This window comes from Aythya marila (genome assembly GCF_965140915.1).
Source record: "Aythya marila genome assembly, contig: HAP1_HAP1_SCAFFOLD_180, whole genome shotgun sequence".
Taxonomy (NCBI): Eukaryota; Metazoa; Chordata; class Aves; order Anseriformes; family Anatidae; genus Aythya; species Aythya marila.
This window is the reverse complement of record NW_028136597.1, coordinates 365,045-390,059: the sequence shown is the minus strand read 5'-3', so window position 1 is coordinate 390,059 and position 25,015 is coordinate 365,045. Positions and strand designations below refer to the sequence as shown.

Sequence of the window (25,015 nt, the reverse complement as noted above, 5' to 3'; positions counted from 1 at the left end):
GAATGATTTAAGGAAATTTCCATGCTATGATTACGAATGGGAGGACGGGAAGAAATAGTCACATTGTTCCCATCATAGGCCAATTTATACTCTGCTTAGCTTCACATTACAAGAAAAGAGCAAAATGATTCAAATGGGAATAAAAGAAACAGATGAAGGCAAATGGGTGCTACCCGACGGACGGGAAATGCTTTCAAAATCCGCAGCTCTGAGGCTATTACAAAGGTTTCACAAAAACACCCACTGGGGAACTCAAGCATTGGTGGATCAATTTGCAAAAAAGTATATGTGTCTTGGAATGTATAATATAGCAAAACGAATTGTAAATGATTGTTTAACTTGCAGAAAGGTAAACGCCCAACACTTGAGAGAAAAAGTATCGGGAGGTCGGGAATTGGCTCACCGACCATTTGCTAAAATTCAACTGGACTTTACAGACCTCCCAAAAACAGGGAGGTTCAAATACCTATTCGTGATTGTAGATCATCTTACACATTTTGTTGAAGCTTTTCCGACGGCAAGGGCCACGGCTCAAACCGTGGGAAAAATACTACTTGAGAATATTATTCCTAGATATGGAATTGTAGAAACAATTGACTCTGACCGAGGCCCTCATTTTGTCTCCAAAGCGTCTCGAGAGACTATGAAAGCTCTAGGAACAAGCTGGGAATACCACACTCCGTGGCATCCCCAAAGTGCTGGAAAGGTAGAGCGAATGAATGGCGACATTAAAAAACAACTAACTAAACTAATGCTGGAAACAAAAGCTTCTTGGGTAAAATGTTTACCTCTTGCACCGTTAAGCATACGGACACAGCCCAGGACTGAGGTAGGAATTTCTCCTTTTGAAATGCTATATGGTATGCCCTATGGCTTGGAATTGCCACTTGATCACCCCCAATTACAGGATGCCCAGTTAAGACCTTATTTAATACAACTCATGAACCAACGGATAGAGCTCCGGGCAAAAGGTTTGGTAGCGCAACGCCCTCCGTTAGACACAGCAATTCACAAGATAAAACCCGGGGACAAGGTTTTAATTAAGACTTGGAAAGAGACGTCTTTAACACCACGATGGGAAGGCCCCTACCACAGAAACGGCCGTCCCGACAGCGGAGAAGGGGTGGACTCATGCCAGCCGCGTGAAAGGACCAGTCCACGAGGATAAGTGGGAAGTAGCGCCAGGACCTGAGGACCTGAAACTGACACTGAAACGGACTCCAGAAGTATTGTGTGCTGGCTGTGTATCGTGGGAGGGGGTGGAAACACCACCCACGGGATGCAGTCCTTGATGAACTCATCCGGCGTGGGCTTCCCACAGGCAGCAGCTCTTCCAGAACCGCTCCAGATAGGGGTCTGTACCACGGGCTCCATCCCTCAGGAGCAGACTGCTCCAACCTGGCTCCCCCACGGGCAGCAGCTCCTGCCAGCTCACCTGCTCCTGCGTGGGCTCCTCTCCACGGGCTACAGCTCCGGCCCGGAATCTGCTCGGGCAGGGCTCTGCCACAGGCCGCAGCCTCCGTTGGTGCAGGGCCACCTGCTCCACCGTGGGCTCCTCCACGGGCTGCAGCGTGGAACCCTGCTCCACCATGGGCTGCAGGGGGACAGCCTGCTTCACCACGGGCCTCCCCACAGGCCGCAGGGGACTTCTGCTCCATGCCTGGAGCACCTCTCCCCCTCCCCCTCCCTCTTCACTGCCCTTGGCGCCTGCAAGGCTCTTCCTCGCTCCTCTCACTCTCGCAGCTGCTGTGTGGCGCAGCGTTTTTTCCCCTGTCTTAAACCTGCTCTCACAGAGGCGCAAAACAACATCGCTTAGTGGCTCAGCTCTGCAAACCAGCGGGGCCCTTCCCAACCACGGGGCAGCTTCCAGATCCTGCTCACAGCAACCACCCCTCCGGCCCCCCGCTCCCAAGCCCTTGCCACGTCAACCCACGCCCCCCTCTCACCTGATTGGTCTGATCCTGCATGAGCCCCGCCCCTCCTCTGGGGCTGGGCCACGCCCCCTGCCGCGGGGCTCTCCCCCCTCCGCTGGAGAGGGGCGTGGCTCAGCGCTCCAAGCACAAGCCCCGCCCCTTCTCCCTCTCCCCACCAATCGCAGCGCTTCCAGGCAGGGGCGGGGCCGCGGTTGGGGGCAATAAAGGGGCTTTTCCCAAGGGGGGGCAGCCATGTTGTTGACGGAGCGTGGGAGAGTCGTGAGGTGTCGGGGCGGAGGTCTGGGGACCCTTGGGGGGAGGGAGGCTCTTGGGGATGGTTGGGGGGAGGGCTTGAGGGGGAGGGGGCAGGGCTGGGGGGTCCTGGAGGCTTTTGGGGGGCAGTCTAGGGGCCCTTGGGGGGTTTGGAGGCGCTTTGGGAGGGTTGCTGAAGATGTCTGGGGGTCTCTCAGGGGTTTCAGGGGGGGCTGGGTGATTTGGGGGAATCTGGGAGGGCCCTGGGGGTTCAGGGGAGTCCTGGGGCGGGGGGTTGGAGGGCTCCTGGAGGCATTTGGGGGGCCCGAAGGGGCTCTTGGAGGGGTTGGAGGAGCCATGAGGGGATTCGAGAGGGTCCTGGGGATGCTTTGGGGACACGGAGAGGTTGGGGGGGGCTGGGTGTTTTGTGCGGGGGCCTGAAGGGGGCCTAGGAGGAGTTGGGGAGGTCCTGGGGGTGTTTAGGGGCGCTCTGGAAGATGGTTGGGTGGCCAGGGGGTGTTTGGGGGGAGCCCTGAGGGGTTTTGGGTGGGGGCCTGAATTGTTGGGGGGGCCCCTGGGGGTTTTTGGGGGTACCTTTTTGGGGGTCCCCAGGCTCCGGAGGCGCCTCAGGCTTCCCGCCCTCGCTGAGGCGGCAGCTCTCAGCCAATCAAGGTGCGGCTGCTGCCCGCCCCGCTTCCTGAGTGGCTGCCACTTCCCGCCTCCAGCCATCACCAGCCAATCAGGGGCGAGGGTTTTCCCGCCCATCGCCCCCTCCGCCGCTTTCCCTCCTCTCCCAAATGGCGGCGCTCACGGGCCGCGGCTGAGGCGCTGAAGAGCCGCCGCCGCCTCGTCCAGGCGTCGCAGCCCTGCTGCAGCCTCCCCGGCCGGCCCAGTAACCCGTTTTCACCCGTTTTTGGCCTTTTTCTGCCGGTGTTCTTCTTTGCTTTGGTTGTGGGGCCCAGGGGGCAGCGCTGTGAGCAGAGGCGTCCCCTCACGGAGGCTTTCCCCAGACGCGCGGCCGCCATTTTGAGGCCGGAGAGGTGCCGCTGGTTTGCATTTGTATTCCCTTTCCAGTTGCCCTCCCCCAGAAATAACGGCGGGGGTGGTCTCTGGCTGAGGGGGGGCCGCTAAAATGCGTGCAGAAGCCAGCGTTTGGGGAATTGGAAAGCTCTGACAACCCGAATGTGCTGGGTTTGGTCGTGAGCCGCAGGCTGTGGTGCGTGGCTAAGCCCCATTTGTCGTTTTGGTGAGTGAAAAGCCGAGAAAGGCAGAGAGGGAGCGGGTGAGAAAGGAGGTCACGTTCTGCTTGGGGTGGTTTTCTTTGCTTTTGCTTGTCCTGGGTAATTTGTGGCTGCGTTTGCCGGCTGCCACAGCTGCTCCTCCCCATGCCCGTGCAGGGCAGCCCCAGCCTTGGGGAGCCAAAAGTTGTGATTGTGGGGGAGGAAAACAGAAACCAAAACCTGTCTCTGCCATCTCCAGCCCTCCGTGTCCATACCCAGCACCAACTCTTCTGGAGCTTTTCCGAGTCAGCAATGAGTGTGTGAGAAACACTCCGTAGCCAATAACTTAGGCTCAGGCGAGGATCTCAGTGAAGTAGCAATTTATTCGCGATTGCAATGGCGGGCGCCCCACAAGCAGGAGAGAGCGCATCTACTAGTTCCAAAACACAGTTTATATACCTTTTGATGGCAGGACCCTCCCCTGTTTCCCCACTGAGGGGGTAATCCAGATTCACAATCTATCTAATGCTTCACAAACAATGCATGGCCTTCAGTCGCTGGCCTGTTAAATTTCAAATTTCTTTTGACATTTTTACTGCTTGAAGTGGTCATGCTTCTTCACTTATCTGACTTGACACCGTGATTTTCACCTAATTGTCCTAAGGAGTCTGATTGTCTGCATTTTACAAGGTCGCCTGCTAAACTTTCTTATCACTGTAAGCATATCTCAGTACCACATTCCCTCCTTCTAAACAATGTAACTCTGCAAAAACACTTCAGTTCCCACAAGTGGAAAAGCCCTTTCTTGACCCATTTTGCCTCCACTGAACAGGGCTTTGCTTGGCAGTAGGAATACGTAGAGAACTGTTGAGGATGTGCAACCATTTTCCCTACAAGGGATAGGGGGGTGGGGGAGGTTTCCACATGCTGCTGGTGGCGTCGGTGTCTTTGCGGCTGGGTTGGCGCAGTGACGCTGGGGTTAAAAAGTGATGTTGAAGAACTGCAGCAGGTGAGAGGTTTGTGCTGTGTTGTGTGATTTTGAGGGAAAAACTTTCCGAAAGCCCAGCACGTGGCTGGGTGTGCCCTCAGTGCTGCTGATGGGCTCCCTGGGGGCAGTGGGGAGCTTCCCTGGGGACAGCAGGACCCCTGGGTGGTGGTGGCAGGACGTGGTGTCTGCCCCCAGTTCTGGGCCCGTTCCTGCCCCAGACCACCGGTGAGTGTCCTGAGGTCCCTGTGCGTGGTGTCCCAGCCCACCTGGGTCCCTCGAGGGCTGCACTGCCCTCGTGTGTCAGCAGTTTGGGGTCACCCAACTGGGAGGTGCTGGGGGAAGCTGTGGTCGCTGGAGCCGTTGGGGTGGGTGACACAGCTGTGCTGTGGCCAGGCAGGGTGACAGCGTCGCCAGCGTCACCAGGCGCTGGTCCCACCTCAGCTGTGCTCCCGGACACCTCCCAGCCTGCAGGTCCCTGGGTTCGGGTTTAGGGTTAGGGTAGAGGTTAGTGCTAGGGGTAGTGGTTTGGGAAAGGGGTTGAGGGGCAAAGTTCTGGGTTGGGGATTATGGTTTGTGATTATTTCTTCGGGATTTAGAGTTGGAGTGCAAGAATACGGGTTAAGTTTGGGGTTTATGCATGGGGTTAAGTGTTAGGGTGAAAGGCTTGAGTTCTGTTTTGGCATTGAGGGATGGCAGGTATCCTTAGGGGAGGGGTTAGAAGGTGTAGGATTGGGTTTTTGGTTGAGATTATGGGTAGGGCTTCCTGTTGGAGGTTAAGGTTTATGGTTTGGGTTTTGGCGTGTTTTTTGGATTTGGGGTTATTTTGAGTTTGGCCTTTGGGTTAGCAGTTAGGGTTGAGGGACAGTAGGGACTGGGACAGTTAAGAACGAAACGTGACGGGTGAGCTCGTAGAAGGAACCATTCTGGCACTGGAGCCACGGCCCCAGCGCTGGCGAACTTGATACGGAGCCGTTTTGCGCCCTCTTCCCCCCAGGGGAAATCTTAGGTTGACTTCTTAAATGTTTTGCAGCCTGGAAGTTGTCCCCAGAAGGTAGACACACGCACACCCCCCAAAAGGAGATGCCCATCTCCTCCGTGGTGCTAAGGCAGCAGCACGTGGAGAGCAAGAGACTGGGCTCCGGTCCTTCAGCCATGGTTCAGGTAAGCCAGCTCTAAACACCCCTTTCCTATTTCCTGGAGGAAAGAGCCTATTTCGTCCTTTCTTCTCTCCCGTCACTTGGTGTCTGAGCAAATTGCTCCCGCTCTGCTCTCCCAAAGTGGCCAGCAGTGAGAAGAGGAGGGAGGGAGGGCTGAGAGGGTGTCAAGATGAGAACATCCTTGCTCCATCTCTCAGAGCAGGGAAGCACCAGGACGAGGCAGGAGGGGGCACTGCCACGGCAGAAGGGGAGAAGCCAGCACAGAGGAAGAGCTTTTCCAGGAGAACTGAGGGGGGAGAAACAGAGCTCCTCCACCTGCTGCTCCTCATCCTCCCCTGCCCCAAGAGGTGCTTGAGAGAGCCTTCCGCCACTGGGATGAGGATTTGGGGGGAGTCGAGGCAAAATGAAGACAGGAGGCCTCAGGGGGAGCGTTAAGAAAGCCCCCTGGAAATAGGCGAGGAAAAGATTTGTGCCCTCAACTCTGCCACTTCCCTCGGGGCTGATGAGGAAAAAGCACTCACCAGAAAGGGTGCAGAGGGCTGCGAAAACACAGTCAAGAAACAGAGCAAAAAGAAATACGAGCAGGTCCGGGGAAAAAATACAGAGAGAAATGTCAAGGGAAGACGGAAAACTAAGTAAGGTTAGAGGGTTAGCAGCAAACGGTAGCTGATTCTTTGCTGGGAGTTTTAGATGCGGGGCTCAGGGGCAGAAGCATTCAGTACTTGGACTAAGCTGACCATCAAAGCCTGCAATTTGCCATCAAAAGCCACCGATGAGCCTTTACCCAAACAAGGCTAGCCATCAAAAGTTGAAATTCTTGAGCAATAGAATCCCCTTCAAACCCAAGTGAGTCTGAAGTGCCGCAATTGCTGTACAGAATTTTACTTGACAAGCAGAAGCACTTGGAAAAATCATTTTAACTTGCAGGTTCTGTTGTGAAAGCGTCCAGCAGGATGGAAATGGTGCTGTCTTTTTCTCCCCAGCTGCCGTCGCATCCTCTCCTTTCCCCTCCAGGGATGTGCAGGTTTTCTCCACGTTGCTCTGAGGGCAGCTTCCCAGCTCTTGTCCCAGCAAGGGGAGGTTCCTGGCCATGGAGGCCGTGGAGATGGTCCCTCAGCTGGAAACATCATCGTGTTTCCTCCACTGTCTCGCCGTCCGCTGTCAGATGGATTTCTGTGAAGGGAGTGAGACTCTGAGCAAAAACTGCTACAGGTTTCTGGGGCTTTTTGCCCACACGCGGACCCCGTGGATGGCTTCACGTCGCGCCGTTTCCCTCCCTCTGCTCACCCCATCCCCAGACCCGGCCAGCAGCAGGGTTCAGCTCTGCCAGGCCCACCCACAAAGCCCCTCTCTTCCCACCCGGCCTGGAAACCAGCACCCAGCTGCAAACACACACTCTCCTCTCGGGCCAAGAGCAGCCTCCTGCTTCCTTAGGCCTTCTAAATGCTGCCAAATAACGTGTCTCTGCTGTGTCTGCGTGGCAACAGAAGGGAGCTTGAGGGACTTGAGGCTAGCCATGGAGGAGCCCAAGGTTCCTCTTGGATCGAGCCAACCCCCAGCTCCAAACTGAGATCTTGTTGGAGAGGCCCCACTGTCCCCAGAACTACTTGCCTCCAAGGCTTGAGCCCCCAAAGGAACAGGGATGTGGATCACTCACCTGTTTTGCCACCTCTGACGGCGTTCTTGCAGCTCCGAGCAATCAAAGCTCGGGTCACCTTGGACTGGGTGGCGGCGGCGGGAGCCTGGGTTTGAGCTCTGGTGGCTGAGGATGCAGTGTCAGCCTACATCCGGGTGGTCTGGCTCTGATAGGATAAGGGCACAGCTCCAAGGACAAAGGTTTGAACTTTGGCATTTTCTGCTTCTTGGGCGGACTGGCTCTTTTTTGCCTTTGGCAATGGCGTGCAGGGCCTGAAGAGGAGCTTCGGTGGTTGATGTTGAGCAGAGCTGGCCTCCTGGTGCATGTCTGTCCCAGTGGGAGAGGCATCGCTGGGCTCCTTGGGCAGGCTGGCTCTCTTACCTACGGGCAGCGGCGTTGAGAGCCTGGGCAGGAGCTTTGCTTCTTGAAGTTGCGCAGAGCTGGCCCCCTGGTGTATCTGTGTCCCAGAAACAGAGGGGTCGCTGGGCTCTTTGGGCAGGCTGGCACTCACACGTACAGCGCACGGCGTCGGGAGCCTGGGTTTGAGCTTTGGCATTTGCAGTTTTGAAGAGCTGGCCCCCTGGTCCGTCTGTGTCCCAGTAGTAGCGGTGTCGTCGCTGGGCTCCTGAGGCATGCTGCCCTCCGAGCTCGGCAGGGACAGCATGGGCACGATGGGTGTTTCTAGCGGGCCTGGGGCTTTCTGAGATTCGGGGCGCTTCACTCGCTCCATCTCTGGCAGGGCTTCCAGGCTGGATAGCTTCCTGACTTCAGGAGGGGCTTTTGCTGCTTTTTGGCCCTTGCTCTCCTGACATTTTCCACATCTTTCAGCCTTTGCCTGGCCCTGGTCTTGCACCGGTTGCTGTTTTGGGCTCTTGTTTCCATTTCCTCCTGGGCTCTGTTTTGGGCGCAGTTCCTGTCTGCAGCTGGTTGTGCAAAAGCTCCTTTATGGCAGGAGGCAGCTTGGGCATCAGCGGCAGCCTGCCGAAAGGACAGAGCCAAAAGAATTCCTCCACCTGCACGACAGGAAGGGTGGCAGTTCAGGCCGTTTCTCTGGAATCGGGAAGGAGAGATGTCAGAAGCAAATTTCCATGACTCTGGTGTAGCCGGGACACGCCGGGTGCTGAGGCCTCCTCCTGCGCTGTCCCAGGGGCCTCTGTGCTCCCCTCCCAGCCTCCATCTGCAGGGGCCTCGGCCCTCCTTGGCACCAGCCTCAGCCGCCTCAATCTTAGGCCGTGACGTGGTTTGGGGGCCAAGTTCTGGCAGAGAGGAGCTGGGTACAGCCAATTTAGGGGTGTTTTGGATCCCCAACCTCCTGCAGCACCCAGGGACAGGCACCTTGGGCACGTCACATACCAGGGCTCCATTTTGGAGGCCCGGAGACAAGAGGCTGTGCTGAGCTGGCATGAAGCTGTGGCACAAGAGGAGCCAGCAGCCGCTTTGTATCTCTCACCTTGGCTGGAAGACGACAACACAGCCCGTTCCTTCTCCTGCCTGTCATCCCTGCGGGCCTTGAGACGCTCCCCGGGTGATAGCTGGGGCGCTTTGTCCATTATATAGCTGGCAAAAGAAGAGATCGGCGTGACCCAGGGCACCACCACTCCCCACGCTCACCAGCTCACGGACACATTTGGCAAGGAGCAAACGCTACCGAGCCCGAGCAGCGGCCACAGCCAAAAACATACTCACTCGGGAAAGATGATTGCATGGCCAGAGAAGGTCAGGGAGGCCACAGCTGGCACCCGGGACACCACCATGTCCATCAGCTGGGGGACCTGCAGGGGAGGAGCAAGGAGATGGCAAATGTCCTCTGCCTGGCCTCCGCTCGGTCCTGGAGGAGCCCAGGGCAGCGGGAGCCGGCAGGACCGCAGCTCTTGGCCACCCCAAGAGGCTGGCCAAGAGCTCCAAGCCAAGAGGTCTTGCTGGGCCAAGGGCAAGCATTGCTGCTGCCCCTGTGTGAGGCTGCCCAGGCCGTGGGGAAAACAAAACCCTCACCTTGAAAAGAGCCTTCTGAAGGCTCCCCTGTTCTGATAGGCTCTCCAAGAAGTCACGATAGAACTTGATTTCTACCCTCGTGCCTTCGATGCAGAGCACCCCCATGTCCTTCAGGACAAGGGCGATGTTGTCCCCCTTCCCCAGGCTGCGAGAGATGAGGGACGTGGTGCCTTGGATGCAGCTCTCCACCTTCTTCCAGGACACGGAGGCAGCTGCAGCCACCTCAGGGAGATGGAGGGGCTCCAGCTCCTTATGGCCTGGAAAACGACACGAGAGGGATGGAGTCGGTCACCAGCGGCCCTTCCCCGCGTGTTCCCTAGTGCCGCTCATGGCAGTCGTCACCCAGAAAGGCTTCAGTTTGGGACCTGCTCCGTGCAGGCAGTGCTTTGCTTCTGAGAAGCACCTGAGATCCATGCAGCAAGGGATTCCTGCACCCTCTTACCTGGCAGGTACTCCTTGTCAGCTGTGAGGCTGTGGGCAACGATGAGGCTCCTGGCCAGGCGGAATGTGGGCCACTGCACCGTAAGGGACTTGTTCCCAACCTCGACCCGTTTAGAAACAACGGCAAAGCAGCCAAGAGTGGGAATTCGGACGCCCTGCAAGTGACAGAGAACGGAAGGGCCGAAGGTTAAGGATCAGCCGGAGGTGGTCTCATCCAGGAACGGTGCTTCGGGCCCTGCTGTGCACTTCCCGCTGTTGGGAGCCAGGCTGAGGGGACCCAGGGGCTCCCAGCAACTGGGGTCAGCCCTGAGATACCACACCAACCTACCAGAAGCAACACCGCACTTGTGCGATACCTATTGGTCTCTTGGTGGGGCCTTTTGGGGTGAGTTTCCTGCTTTTGGGGTGGGGAACAAGGGCGACGTAGGTGCCAACCCACCTGGCGCAGCTGGAGGTGCTCCCGGATGTAGGCTGACACAGCATCCCAGATAGAAGATCGCTCTGGAAGGCAAGGAAAATCAGGTCACATGCTGCTTCTGGTGGCTGCCAGCCTTCCAGCACCCCCACCCCCGTGTTTTGGTGGCAGAGGAAAAGAGCCGTCACATCTCCGTCCCCAAACGGAGACCCCCCGAGTTGACCACAGAGCCAGGTCCTCCCCACAGAAAGCCCCAGACGGGGCTCAGCCGCGCTCCTGTAGTGCTGGGGGTGCTCGCACCTTGGTCAGTGACGCCTCATATCGCAGAGACGTGCTCCATAGCACTGTTCTCCCAGCAGTCTAACGTGGTCCACCTGGTGCGAGCAGCTTGCTCCTTGCTGGCATCAGCCACCTGGGAGCTCCTCCTGCCCGAACGTCTCGGTACCGCTGGCGCAGGACCCATCGCGCAGCCTCTTGTCGATGGCCGTGTCGCGGTGACATCGTGGTGACACGGGCAGTGCTGGCTGCTGCCCGCGGTGACGGCGGCACCAACAGGCTGCTGCCTGCCCAGGCACCTCTGTGCTGGGGGGAGGACATCAAAGAGTCGGAGGAATCGGAGGAGTCGCGCAATCGAGTCCTAAAATTGGAGAATTTGGAGAAATTGGAATCATAGGAACAGAATCGCGGAATGGCAGAAATGGCAGAATAGGAGAAATCCCAGAATCCTAGAATTAGAGACATCAGAGCAGCCTCAGAAGTGGAATCGTAGGTGGAGGGAGATTGGTGGGACCTGAGGGGGGGAGGGCGTGGAGCCATGGGGGACACTGGGACATATGGGACTGGGGGGACATTTGGACACGGAGGGGACGTGGGACACATGGGGACATGGGGGGGACTTGGGGCTGGGGTGGGACATGGGATTTGGGGATGCCTAGATGTGGTAGGGACAGCGGGGGCTCGAGGGGACATGGAGGGGACGTATGGGAGTGGGGCGACATGGGGGGACATTGGGACATACGGGACTGGGGGAACGTGGGGTGTTTTGGTGGAGGGAGGTCTGCAGGAGGTCTTTGGGTTGTTTGGGGAGGCTTGCGGGGGGGCTTGAGAGGTTTGGGGACTCCTGGTGGATTGTGGGGGGGAGCTGAGGGGGCCCTGTCAGGTTTCTGGAGGGAGTTTGGGGGTGCAGGGGGGTGTTATGGGTGTCTGGGGGGGTGGAGACTCTGGTGAAGGGTTTTGGGGGATGGGGTGGCCGGGGGGTGTTTGGCGGGGCTCTGGAGGATTTTCTTGTGGGGGTGTTGTGGATGGGGACTTGAGGTGTTGGGGGGAACCCTGAGGGTGTTTGGGCGGAGCCGGGGGGGCTGAGTCAGTTGTTTTCCAAGCCACAGGAATGCCGACTTGGCTCAAGTTAGCTCAAGTTCCAGCAGAACTGAAGGGCGACAGACAGCGCGATGTTTCTAATAACAAGATGCTTCAACAGAAGAGAGGGTCGACAGATCACAAGATGTCGTCAATTTTGTCCTCATTATTATAACCACAAGATTTACTCTATCCTAAAGTGAGTTTATACAACGGCATTCCCCCCTTTTCTGGACAATCTAGTAAATTCTTTTACTTAATACGAAAATTTGTCTTCCCGGTCTTTATGATATGTTCCCCATAGCTTGCCATGCACGTTTGTGGAGGAAGCTAACATGGATGTGCGTTGTAACAACTTCCAATTCCGAACAAGCAATACAAAAGACAGTATTAAACTTATACCAACTAATAGGAATAAAACAATACTTGGGTGTCTCGAGGTGTTCAAAATCCCAGTTGCAGTTGGCGACCATCCAGAGTGTATCCCATCAGTTGTGATTTGGGTCTTGTTTTACTCTCTGCAAAACTCTGCTTACTTCCTTTGTCTCATGATGGCCGGTGATTAGAGTCTTCTCTCCATTTTCCTGAATGCCTTTTAAAATTGTAGTAACTTACGATCCATTGTGTTGTTAGACTTGATCGGCTGGTGGGATACCCCTGGTGCCAAATAGAGAAAGTCACAGCCAATGGTTCTGACAGTTACAAAGAGAAAAGTTAGCGTGAGATTTGCTACGGAGAGTTCTGTTCTCCTTATCTACTTCTACAAAATCACAAGCAGTTCTTAAACACGCACAGCCTTGACCAATATACACAAGCACATTCTGGCACTGGAGCCACAGCCCCAGCGCTGGCGAACTTGATACGGAGCCATCTTGCGCCCTCTGCCCCCCAGGGGAAATCTTAGGTTGACTTCTTAAATGTTTTGCAGCCTGGAAGTTGTCCCCAGAAGGTAGACACGCGCACACCCCCCCAAAACCAGATGCCCATCTCCTCCGTGGTGCTGAGGCAGCAGCACGTGGAGAGCAAGAGACTGGGCTCCGGTCCTTCAGCCATGGTTCAGGTAAGCCAGCTCTAAACACCCCTTTCCTGTTTCCTAGAGGAAAGAGCCTATTTCGTCCCTTCTTCTCTCCCATCGCTTGGTGTCTGAGCGAATTGCTCCCACTCTGCTCTCCCATCAAAAGTTGAAATTCTTGAGCAATAGAATCCCCCTCAAACCCAAGTGAGTCTGAAGTGCCGCAATTGCTGTACAGAATTTTACTTGACAAGCAGAAGCACTTGGAAAAATCATTTTAACTTGCAGGTTCCGTTGTGAAAGCGTCCAGCAGGATGGAAATGGTGCTGTCTTTCTCCCCAGCTGCCGTTGCATCCTCTCCTTTCCCCTCCAGGGATGTGCAGGTTTTCTCCACGTTGCTCTGGGGGCAGCTTCCCAGCTCTTGTCCCAGCAAGGGGAGGTTCCTGGCCATGGAGGCCGTGGAGAAGGTCCCTCAGCTGGAAACATCGTTGTGTTTTCCTCCACTGTCTCGCCATCCTCTGTCAGATGGATTTCTGTGAAGGGAGTGAGACTCTGAGCAAAAACTGCTACAGGTTTTTGGGGCTCTTTGCCCACACGCAGACCCCGTGGATGGCTTCAGGTCCCGCCGTTTCCCTCCCTTGGTTTGAGCTTTGGCAGCTGATGCACAGAGCTGGCCCCCTGGTGTGTCGGTGTCCCAGTAGTAGAGGCATCGCCTGGCTCCTTGGGTGGTTTGGCTCTAATACCTATAGGCAACAGCGTGTATAGGGCCTGGGTAGGAGCTTTTGTGGTTGAAGATGTACACAGCTGGCCCCTTGGGCGGTCTGTGTCCCAGAAGTAGAGGGGTCGCTGGGCTCCTTTGGCAGGCTGGCGCTCATACCTATAGGCAACGGTGTGAAGAGCCTGTGTACGAGCTTTGGTGGTTGAAGATGAGCAGACGTGGCCCCTTTGTGTCGCAGAAGTCAAGGGGTCGCTGGGTGCCTTGGGCAGGCTGGCTCTAATACCTACAGGGCACGGCACTGGGAGCCTGGGTTTGAGCTTTGGCATTTCGCCATTGGAAGAGCTGGCCCCCTGGTGTGTCACTGTCCCAGAAGCAGAGGGGTCCTTGGAATTGGATGCTTCCTCCAGAAGAGATCGGCGTGACCCAGGGCACCACCACTGCCCCCGATCTCACGGAGACACTTTGACGTTGCCATAGAGTCACTGTCCTTAAGGACCATCCTGGGAAGTGGGCGACAAAGAAGCCCAGGCCTCGATGGGAAGCAGGCGTTGCTTCCCATCCACCTCCCTGGCTGGGCACTCATGGGTGCAAGGGCAAATGCTACCGAGCCCGAGTAGCGGCCACAGCCGCAAAGATGCTCACTCGGGGAAGATGGTGACACAGTCAGAGAAGGTCAGGGAGGCCACGGCTGACACCGGGGACACCACCATGTCCATCAGCTGGGGGACCTGCAGGGGATGAGCATGAAGATGGCAAATGTCCTCTGCCTGGCCTCCACTAGGTCCTGGAGGAGCCCAGGGCAGCGGGAGCCAGCAGGACCGCAGCTCTTGGCCACCCCGAGAGGCTGGCCAGGAGCTCCAACCCAAGAGGTTGGAATCTGAACCCTCTGACGATGTTCTTGCAGCTCCGGGCAATCAAAGCTCGGGTCACCGTGGATGGGGTGATGGCGTCGGTAGCCTGGGTTTGAGCTTTGGCATTTTGCGTTTGCAAGAGCTGGCCCCCTGGTCTGTCAGGGTCCCAGTAGCAGAGGCGTCGCTGGGCTCCTTTGTTGCCTTCATTGGCAGTGGCGACCTGGTTCAGGAACGGCACGGCGACCAACCGCAGGCCGCTCGGGCCATCAGCTCACGGACGCCAATGTGGTCGATGGCAAATGGCGTTTATTGCTGAGTTGCACAGTGTTATATAGCTTGGGTTCACAACAACACTTGCGTCTGCTTCCATCATAAACTACACGCTATTGCCTATGAAGGGAGGGGCTCTAGCTTTCCGTACAGCGCGATATCTTTGGGCTGCCAGACCCTAACTACCTACATTTCCCCCCTCCCTATGTGTAACTAAATTAGCTTAAATATAACAATCAAAAAAACTCTGCTCCTGTCTTAGTTCTATGCTTTACAACAATCTTCGGATGTAGACATCGTAGCTTGAATAAAAAGCATAAGGCACAATAAACAGGAGAAAACTAGGGGGTAACTGGTCATAATGGGGTGTAACTTGGGATAACTGGGGATAACACTGAGTAAATACACTCTGAGCAGTTGCTGGTGTTCTGCCAACATGATGTTAACTTTCTCTAGCTGGCTTTTAACAGAGGACACAAGCGTGTTTAGTATACAAGGTCCAAAGATCAGTGTTAGGATCATTGCGATCGGCCCTACTAAGGCAGATATCAGGGGGGTTAACCACGGTGAATGGTTAAACCATGATTCAAACCATCCTTGTTGGGCTTGTCTTGTCACTGGGGTATACGGATTACGGGGTCGTCCGATGATCCTGTCCTGTGAACAGAAACTCCCAGTTTTCCTTAGTTTTATTCTGAAGGTGTGGTTTGATGGGCTTAAGCGGACGCCATTTGATTCTGCCATCTTTTCTGACTGCAGCATGCCCTCGCCCTGTCAGACCTGATTTCCACCCTTGTTCTTGTTATATATGGAGTGGTAATTCGTGTCAGAAAAATGGTTGATGTTAATAAAGAAGGGGGAGATTTGGGAATGTTTAGAGGAAACAAGGGTGATTGAGGCGACGCCCTGCCGTTTGGGGTTGCTTGTTTTCTCCACTGTTAAGGCATGGAAGTTGCTGGGGGGGTTGCTGGTTAGAACTGTTAACATTTATTGTTGAATGTTATATGATACTAATATTATTAGTGTGATTTCAAGGGTTAACGGAACGTGGGAAAAGCAATCCCGTTTTGTTGCTTTCGGGAACCTTGTGGTGGGCAGAGCATGTGCAGAAGAAGAGGAGACAGTCGAAGCCGCTCCTGCAGTCTGGAACAAAAGGTTGCTAATGGTGATGGGGAAACCGTGAGCCTTTCACCCACAAGGACCACCACAAAGAGAATTCTGACATGAAGCGGGGATAGGATATCCGTATGTATAGGCATACTGGGGTTTCTTGTAAAGATGATGTAACAGCAATGTCCTCTATAGATTTGGGAAGTTGGATGGGTGCGTGTGCGTGTTGGTAGAGCATAGAGTCCCCGTGCACCCAGCGCTGTTTACTTGCCTTTTATAAATATTCTTTTATGCTACTAAATTCAGAGTTGAGACTTCATTTATAACAAATTGGTGACCCCGATGTGATCTTGGACTTTGGATCTGCGACCGGTAAAGGGAGGTGCCCCATCTAGTGGCCCTTGCCGATAGCGGCGCTAGAGTTCAACAAGATTTTGAACATAAGAGGCAAGTAACAAAATAATAATAATAAAAAAAGAGCTCTCCACCAGTGACCCGTAATCTTGCGCGCGAAGACCCGAACAAAGAGGATTTGTGAGTATACCGTTCGGTTGGGTGGGATTCGGCTGTGTGACTGTGTAAGGGTGTGACTGAGATGGAACGTAGTTCTGAAGTGAGTGCGGAGGTCTTCTAAGCACGGTTCTGATCTCCCGCGAGGGACTCGGCCGGTGAAGGACCGAAGCGATCGGTCCAGGAATTCGTGGGTGGGTTAACCACTTGCAAGACGCCTCTACGCAAACACAGCTAGGGATTCAGAACCTCTTTAAGGTTTCCAGGGATTTGGAACTTATTTGAAGCTTCCAGGGATTCGGAACCTCTTAGAGGATTCCAGGGATTTGGAACCTCTGAGAGGGTTCCAGGGATTCAGAACTTACTTGAAGGTTCCAGGATGGGTCTGGGGGAAAGTAGATTCTCTGACCTGGGAGACTCAGAGAGCCCATTAGGGACAATGTTAATATATTGGGATGTTTGGGAATGGAGGAAAGGAAAAAATAAAGAGAAAATGGCTCAATTTTGTGTGATAAAATGGCCAAAGGAACCTTTAAGGCCGCATGTTTTTTGGCCAGTTTTTGGATCCTTTGAGGATTGGGTATGTCAGGCATTAAACGGCTATGTTAACTCCAAGGAGCCTTTTAACCAAGAAGAAAGCGATGATGCGGCTCTATGGGTAGGAGCCTCAAACGCATTTCCCCCAAAACAAATATTCGCTTTAAATACAAGAACCGACAGGGGAAAGGAAGAATGGGAACCTCTGGATAATATACCCCCTCCCTGTTCATGGCAACCAGAACTGCCACGTTTTGAAAGTCGATTGCCCGTGGCCCCTGTTCTCTATCCCTCTCCTCCTGCACAAAGGACTAGAAGTAAGATACGGGCCACAGAAAGGGAGGAAAGTGAAACGGGAGGCTGGACTGATGATGTAGGAGGCCTTTGCCCTTTGAGGGAGGTAGCCCTTGGGGGGAACCAGGGGGGAATAGGGTTTGTAGTGGTTCCTTTGAAGACGTCGGATGTAAGAAATTTTAAGAAGGAAATGGGAAACCTTTCAGATGAGCCTTTAGGAGTTGCCGAAAGATTGGACCAGTTCCTAGGTCCAAACACGTAGACCTGGGAAGAAATGCAGTCCATGTTAGGAATCCTCTTCACTAGAGAAGAAAGAGGAATGATCAGGCAAGCAGGAATGAGACTGTGGGAAAGACAAAACCAGGGAGGTCCTCCAGGGGATGTGAAATGGCCAAATACCAACCCTAAGTGGGATCATCAGGCTGCTCAGGGGAGGCAAAATATGAGGGAGCTTAGGACCATAATGCTACAAGGGATAAAGGAATCGGTTCCAAGGGGACAAAATATAAATAAAGCTTTTAATGAGTGTCAGTGCAGAGACGAATCTCCAACTGAAGGGTTAGACAGGCTGAGAAAAAGCCTTCAGATGTACTCGGGGATAGATCCTGATTCCCCTGCAGGAGGGGCACTGTTGAGAACCCAGTTTGTAGCAAAATCCTGGGAAGACATCGGAAAGAAATTGGAGAAACTTGATGATTGGCATGAAAAAGGATTAGAAGAATTCTTGAGGGAAGCACAAAAGGTCTATGTGAGGAGAGATGGGGAAAAACAGAAGGGAAAAGCAAATGTTTTTACGGCAGCAATAAGGGAATGTCAAAAACCAAGTGGACAGGAAAGCAGGAAAGGATCAGGAAAAAACCAGGGTGAAAGAGAACCCATGGCTAAATGGAAAGGACAGCAAGATAGAATCCCGATCTGTTACTATTGTGGCAAAAAGGGGCACCTTCAGAGGAACAGTAGGGGGAAAAAAAAAGAAACAGGATGAAGAAATGTTTAAGGAAGACTAGGGGTGTCAGGGGCTATATCTTTTGGGACCCGAACATCGAGTGAGCCCTTGATAAAATTATTAATAGGTCCCCAGAGGGAAGAGGTGTATTTTTTGGTAGATACTGGAGCGGAGAAATCAACAATTAGAAAATTACCGAAAGGGGTTAAGGAAGGAAAGAGGAATACCATGGTAGTAGGAGCAAAAGGTGAGCCCTTCAAGGTTCCTCTATTGGAAAATATAGAAATAGTTTCTTCTCTGATTCTATGTCTCAGTGACCTATTGCTGATGCCTGAGGCTGAGCACAATCTGTTAGGAAGGGACTTACTATTAAGATTAGGGTTGGAAATCAAGAGCCGGGGGGAGAACTAAAAATTCAGCTATATACCCTAACCCAAGAAGATGAGGGAGAAATAGACCCACAAGTATGGTATCAAGAGGGAGATTCAGGAAAATTAGATATGGAACCCTTGGTAGTAGAAGTAGTGGATCCACAACAGCCAATAAGGATTAGGCAATATCCTATCCCATTGGAGGGGAAAAGACTCAAAGCAGTTATAGACAGGTTGCTCCAAAAGGGGATGCTGGAACCGTGTATGTCCCCACAGAATACCCCCATTTTGCCAGTAAAAAAGGCTGATGGATCATATAGGTTGGTTCAGGATCTTAGGGCTGTGAATCAGCGAAGCATAACCAAATTTCCAGTGGTGGCTAACCCATACACTTTAGTAAACCACCTAACACCTCAGCATAAATGGTATAGTGTAATAGATTTGAAGGATGCTTTCTGGGCCTTCCCATTAAGTGAAGGGTCGCGGAATTACTTTGCCTTTGAATGGGAAGACCCCGAAACAGGAAGGCGACAACAGCTTAGATGGACTGTACTTCCTCAGGGATTTACTGAATCGCCAAATTTATTTGGCCAAACCTTAGAAAAATTGTTTCAACTTTTTGAGGTAAAGGGGGAAGTGAAATTGTTGCAATATGTGGATGACCTATTAATAGGTGGGGAGACTGAAAAAGAGACACGGAGGACCACTAAAAGGAAATAGGGTACTTAGGACATTGGCTTAGCCAAGGAAAGAAAAAATTGGATCCTGACAGGGCATCTGGGATTTTAGCCCTGTCATCACCCAAAACAAAGAAGGAAGTGAGGCAACTGCTGGGCCTCTTGGGATATTGTAGGCCCTGGATTGAAGGGTTTAGTGAAAAGGCAAAGTTTTTATATGAAAAATTGACTGGAGAAAAAAATGAAGTGGAATGAGGCAGATGAGGAAAAGTTGAGGTTGATCAAGAAAACGTTAATAGAAACTCCAGTGCTGAGCCTCCCAGATTTAGAAAGACCCTTTTATTTATTTGTAAATGTTTCTAACCAAACTGCATATGGAGTACTACCTCAAGAATGGGCAGGAATCAAGAAACGTGTGGGATATTGTTCCAAACTATGAGACCCTGTGAGGAGGGGGTGGCCAGTGTGCTTCCAGGCAATTGTGGCTACTGCCTTACTGATTGAGGAAGCTAGAAAAGGCACTTTTCGGGCACCTCTGAAGATATAGACTCCACATAATGTTAGGGGAGTACTCCAGCAAAAGGCTGAGAAATGGTTAACTGATAGTAGGATGCTGAAGTATGAGGCCATCCTGATCCACTCCCCTGATTTAGAACTAAAAGTAACTGCTGCACAGAGTCCTGCCCAATTTCTATATGGGGAACCCCTAACAGAACTACAACATAACTGCATGGAAGCGATTGAATTGCCAACCCAAATCCGACCCGATCTCGAGGAGGCAGAATTAGAAACAGGGGGAAAATTATTTATTGATGGATCATCCAAAGTAGTAGATGGAAAAAGAAGATCAGGGTATGCCATCATAAATGGAGATATGGTCCTAATAGAATCGGGACCACTCAGCGCTGCCTGGTCCGCTCAAGCACGTGAACTTTATGCATTATTACGAGCCCTAGAAGTATTGAAAGGAAAAAGTGGCACTATTTATACAGACTCTAAATATGCTTGTGGAATAGTCCACCCATTTGGGAAAATTTGGGAAGAAAGGGGACTCATAGGCACACAGGGAAAAGGGCTGATTCACCAACCTTTAGTTACTCAAATATTGCAGGCGTTGAGAGGGCCTAGGGAGATTGCTGTGGTACATGTCAGAGGACATCAAAAGGGAACTGGCTTCCACATAAGAGGGAATAATAACCTAGCGGATAGAGAAGCTAGGGAAGCAGCTCTTAGGAAGCATGATGTAGTCCTAACCCTACAAGAAAGGGATAGCGGAAAAGGGACACAAGAGAAAAAGTATGCGTGGAGCCATGGGGGACACTGGGACGTATGGGACTGGGGTGACATTTGGACACGGAGGGGATGTGGGTTGGGGGGACGTGGGACACGTGGGGACATGGGTGGCACATGGGAGGGATGTGGGGCTGGGGTGGGACGTGGGATTTGGGGATGCCTAGACGTGGTAGGGACAGCGGGGGCTCGAGGGGATATGGGGGACATGGAGGGGACGTATGGGAGTGAGGCGACATGGGGGGACATTGGGACATATGGGACTGGGGGAACGTGGGGTGTTTTGGTGGAGGAAGGTCTGCAGGAGGTCTTTGGGTTGTTTGGGGAGGCTTGTGGGGGGGCTTGAGAGGTTTGGGGGCTTCTGGTGGATTGTGGGGGGGAGCTGAGGGGGCCCTGGCAGGTTTCTGGAGGGAGTTTGGGGGTGCTGGGGGGTGTTATGGGTGTCTGGGGAGGGGGGAGGCTCTGGTGAAGGGTTGGGGGGGGCGGGGTGGCCGGGGGATGTTGGTCAGGGGCCCTTGCAGTGGTAGAGGGGCTCTGGAGGATTTTCTCATGGGGGGGTTGCGGATGAGTCTTGAGGTGTTTAGGGGGGGCCCTGGTTTGTGTTGGGGGGGAGGCTGGTGGGCTTTGGGGGGGACCCTGAGGGTGTTTGGGCGGAGCCGGGGGGGCTGAGTCAGTTGTTTTCCAAGCCGCTGGAATGCCGACTTGGCTCAAGTTAGCTCCAGGAATGCCGAGTTGGCTCAAGTTAGCTCAAGTTTCAGCAGAACTGAAGGGTGACAGACAGCGCGATGTTTCAATTAACAAGATGCTTCAACAGAACAGAAGGTCGATAGATCACAAGATGTCGTCTATTTTTGGCGACCATCCAAAGAGTGTATCCCATCAGTTGTGATTTGGGTCTTGTTTTACTCTCTGCAAAACTCTGCTTACTTCCTTTGTCTCATGATGGCCGGTGATTAGAGTCTTCTCTCCATTTTCCTGAATGCCTTTTAAAATTGTAGTAACTTACGATCCATTGTGTTGTTAGACTTGATCAGCTGGTGGGATACCCCTGGTGCCAAATAGAGAAAGTCACAGCCAACGGTTCTGACAGTTACAAAGAGAAAAGTTAGCGTGAGTTTTGCTACGGAGAGTTCTGTTCTCCTTATCTACTTCTACAAAATCACAAGCAGTTCTTAAACACGCACAGCCTTGACCAATATACACAAGCACAGTCTTTTGACTAGGATTTGGATGAATTTCAAAGTGGCAAACACCTTGCTCCGTGTCAAGGCATACCTCCTGAGCATCAATTGTATTGCTTTCACCAATAACTCCTTGTTGTTCCCGGCTAACACATGACTCTAGATTTCCAGGCTGCCGTTTCCCATTCTCCATCCGTGCCCATGTTCTGTGCTCCAAAGGACAGAGCACTGTCTTCTCACGGTTTAATCAATGATCGGGGGGATAACATAAACTGTGGCATTACGTATAGTAAGCACGAAGGCAGTAGCCATGTTAACAATGGGATCATAGGTAAAATTTACCAGACTAAAATCCCCGTTACTTTCTCGAGGGTCGTTCCATTAATCATTCGGCACCCTATTTTAATTTCGGCCCCCGTGGTTTTCTTTGGTGTGTCCACTCTTCCCCTAATTTTCGCCATTCTGATGGTTTATAGAAATGGTTACCATTTGTTCACCAGATGACCATAAGTGCTAACTTTCCATTAATGCTCTTCTCCTCTGTTGTTACGGCTGCGGTCCAAGGCCACTCACCATTCTCTGTTATCATAGAGGCACCTTCCTGAATCACAATTACAACTATAAGCCATAGAAACAAAACAACTCTAGCAACACCATTTCTGCCAACTATTCCCAAATACTCCCGACCGTCATGTCCTCGTTTTGTTCGACTAAGTTTCAGTTTCAGTTCATCGTCACCTGGCATTACTTTGGAAGGGGATTCTGGAGCTTTCTTCACTCGGGAATGGTGGATCCAAGCGGCTTGTTCTCTAATCTTGATAGCAGTGTGAGTTGTCAGCAACGCTTGATACGGTCCATTCCATTTTTCCTCTAGGGGTTGTCCTGAAAAAGTCTTTATATAGACATAATCCCCGGGCTTAAAGGGGTGGCTTGCTTGATCCAACCCTCTAGCCCTTCTCCCTAAAACAAATGGATGTACTTAATTGTTTCTGAAGTTCAGCTATATAAGCATATAAATATTCTGATCCCAACTGCGTTAGATCCTCTCCACTAAATAGAAATTGATACGGCCTTCCATCTAAGATTTCAAAGGGACTCAAATTCTCTTTTATTCGAGGTTTAACTCTGATTCTAAGTAATGCTAAAGGGAGGGATTGAGGCCATGTCAAATTAGCTTCTTGTCCAATTTTAGCTACTTGTTGTTTAACTAAATGGTTCGTTTTTTCTACCTGTCCACTTGTCTGTGGTCTATAAGGAGTATGTGTTGTGGTTTTACCGTGCTGGGCAGCTAAACCCCACAACCGCTCTCTCACTCCCCCTCTTTAGATGAGGAGGGGGAGAAATAAAGCAAAGAACGACTCGCGGGTTGAGATAAGGACGCTTTAATTAAAGGGAAATAATTATAATAATTAAATAAAGATTATTATGAACTAAACAATTTAAGTAAAGGGAAAGGGAACAGGGAGGGGGAAAGGGGAAATAAAAATAAAGGAAGGAAAACAAACAAATAAAACAAATGAAGGCTATGTGGAAGTGCAGAGGACAGAACTTACCTCTACTTCCCACAAATGAGCGATGCTTGAGCGCGTCCTTGAAGCAGGGCCTCAACGCACGTAGCCGGTGTTCGGGAGGAGGACCGACGTTTTCACAAGGAGCGCCCACCCCTCCGCTCTGCTGCCTGTTTCCACCTTTTCTTGCTGAGTGTGACATCACCTGGTATGGAATATCCCTTTGGTTGGTTTAGGTCAGCTGCCCTGGTGATGTTTCTCCTCTCCCTTTTTGCCCACCCCCTAGGAGGGTTAGAGAGAGGCCCGATGCTGTGCCAGCACTGCTCAGCAGGAGACACAACACTGGTGTGATAACACTGCTGTTCCAGCTACAAGTGCAGAGTATGGCACTGTATGGGCTGCTGCAGGGAAAGTTACCATTCCAGCCAGAGCCAGTACAGTATGTAGTTGCCAATCTACCTTTAGAATCTTACTTATCTGTTGTACCACTTGTGCACAAAAATGTGAACCTCTATCAGAAGACATTGCTACTGGAATCCCAAAGCTGTTGAAGGATTTTTTGAAACGGCAAAAATCCCATGGCTTGCTGCAGCTGAGCAAACCAAGCTACCAGGGCAACTGAGAAGTTCCCATGACAGTGTTCCCACATCGCCCAAGTGAGGAATTTAGAAAAATATTGTTACCAGCATGGGGCTTCAAGGACAAGGTCTACGTGACTGCTAATCACAAGGGGGTTGTTTTCTTGTAGTTGTTTGTCTGAGTGCTTTTGACCAATAATCTTGTGTGAATCACTGTCTGCCCCTCTTAAGTTCACTATAAAAGTTAGGCTATTCGGGCAATAAAATGGAGCATGATCGGACTCTACTGGTGTCTGTCGTGCTTTCGGCCGTGCTTCCTGCAACACAAAGCATGGTATTATTTCATTTACCAAGACTTCAACCACTTCTCTTGCTTTCTTTGTTCGACAGGGAAAGGCTTCGGGCCTTCCTGAAAACGTGTCAGTCAGAACCAGTAAATAACGATACCCCCCTTTTCTAGGGGGTTCTGAAAAATCAATTTGCCGCTGTTGCCCCGGATAATTTCCTTTACCGATTATTCCAAATTTTATTCTCTTCTTGGTATTGGGGTTATTGTGTAAACAAATGCTACATTGCTGAGTTACTTGTTTTATCGTTGTATATAAATTTCGTCCCACTAAGGTCTGACTCAGGCTCTTATGCAATGTGTCAGCTCCCCAGTGTGTTTTATTGTGTTCTGTAAGAACTCTGGGCCATGTCAAATTAGAGGGTATTATTACGCGGTTATCTTTTACATATACCCATCCATCTGGTTTCATTTTACCTTTCAAATCTTCAATTAATTTTACGTCTTCTTTGGTATAATTTGGCTTTTGGTTCATGTATATAGCTTGGATTTTACCATCTGGTATCAAAGACAATGCCTTCACCTCAGTTATTTCAGCTGCCCGCTTAGCCTCCTGATCTGCCAATCCATTTCCAATTTCAAAATCAGCAATTTTGGTGTCCCCGACAATGCATGATAGCTACCTTTTCTGGTTGTTTTACTGCCTGTAACAATTTTAAAAATTCTTCAGCATGTTTTATCTGTTTTCCCTGAGCGGTCAGCAATCCACGTTCTTTCCAAATCGCTCCATGAGCATGTACCATGCCAAATGCATATTTCACGGGAAAATGCGTGAAAAAGCCACCATTTGGGGAATTCCAAAATCCTTTCCAACCTAAATCACAGAATTTCTAGGTTGGAAGAGACCTCAAGATCATCGAGTCCAACCTCTGACCTAACGCTAACAGTCCCCACTAAACCATATCCCTAAGCTCTACATCTAAACATCTTTTGAAGACTTCAGGGATGGTGACTCCACCACTTCCCTGGGCAGCCTGTTCCAGTGCCTCACAACCCTTTCAGTAAAGAAGTTCTTCCTAACATCTAACCTAAAACTCCCCTGGCTCAACTTAAGCCCATTCCCCCTCGTCCTGTCACCAGGCACGTGGGAGAACAGGCCAACCCCCACCTCGCTACAGCCTCCCTTGAGGTACCTATAAAGAGCGATAAGGTCGCCCCTGAGCCTCCTCTTCTCCAGGCTGAACAAGCCCAGCTCCCTCAGCCGCTCCTCGTAGGCCTTGTTCTCCAGGCCCCTCACCAGCTTCCTCGCCCTTCTCTGGACTCGCTCAAGCACCTCGATGTCCTTCTTGTAGCGAGGGGCCCAAAACTGAACACAGTTCTCGAGGTGCGGCCTCACCAGAGCTGAGTACAGGGGGACGATCACCTCCCTAGCCCTGCTGGTCACACTGTTTCTGATACAAGCCAGGATGCTGTTGGCCTTCTTGGCCACCTGAGCACACTGCTGGC

General features: G+C 52.1%; 1 long non-coding RNA gene across 1 annotated transcript; it reads left to right on the top strand.

Annotated features, from left to right (window-relative positions):
* Nucleotides 1-10,697: 10,697 nt before the first annotated feature.
* LOC309891721 lies at nt 10,698-14,560 on the top strand. The gene is made up of 5 exons (XR_014319552.1): nt 10,698-10,779; nt 11,394-11,569; nt 12,299-12,319; nt 12,468-12,589; nt 12,671-14,560. It is a non-coding gene; the product is annotated as an uncharacterized lncRNA (long non-coding RNA).
* The last annotated feature ends 10,455 nt before the right edge of the window (nt 14,561-25,015 follow it).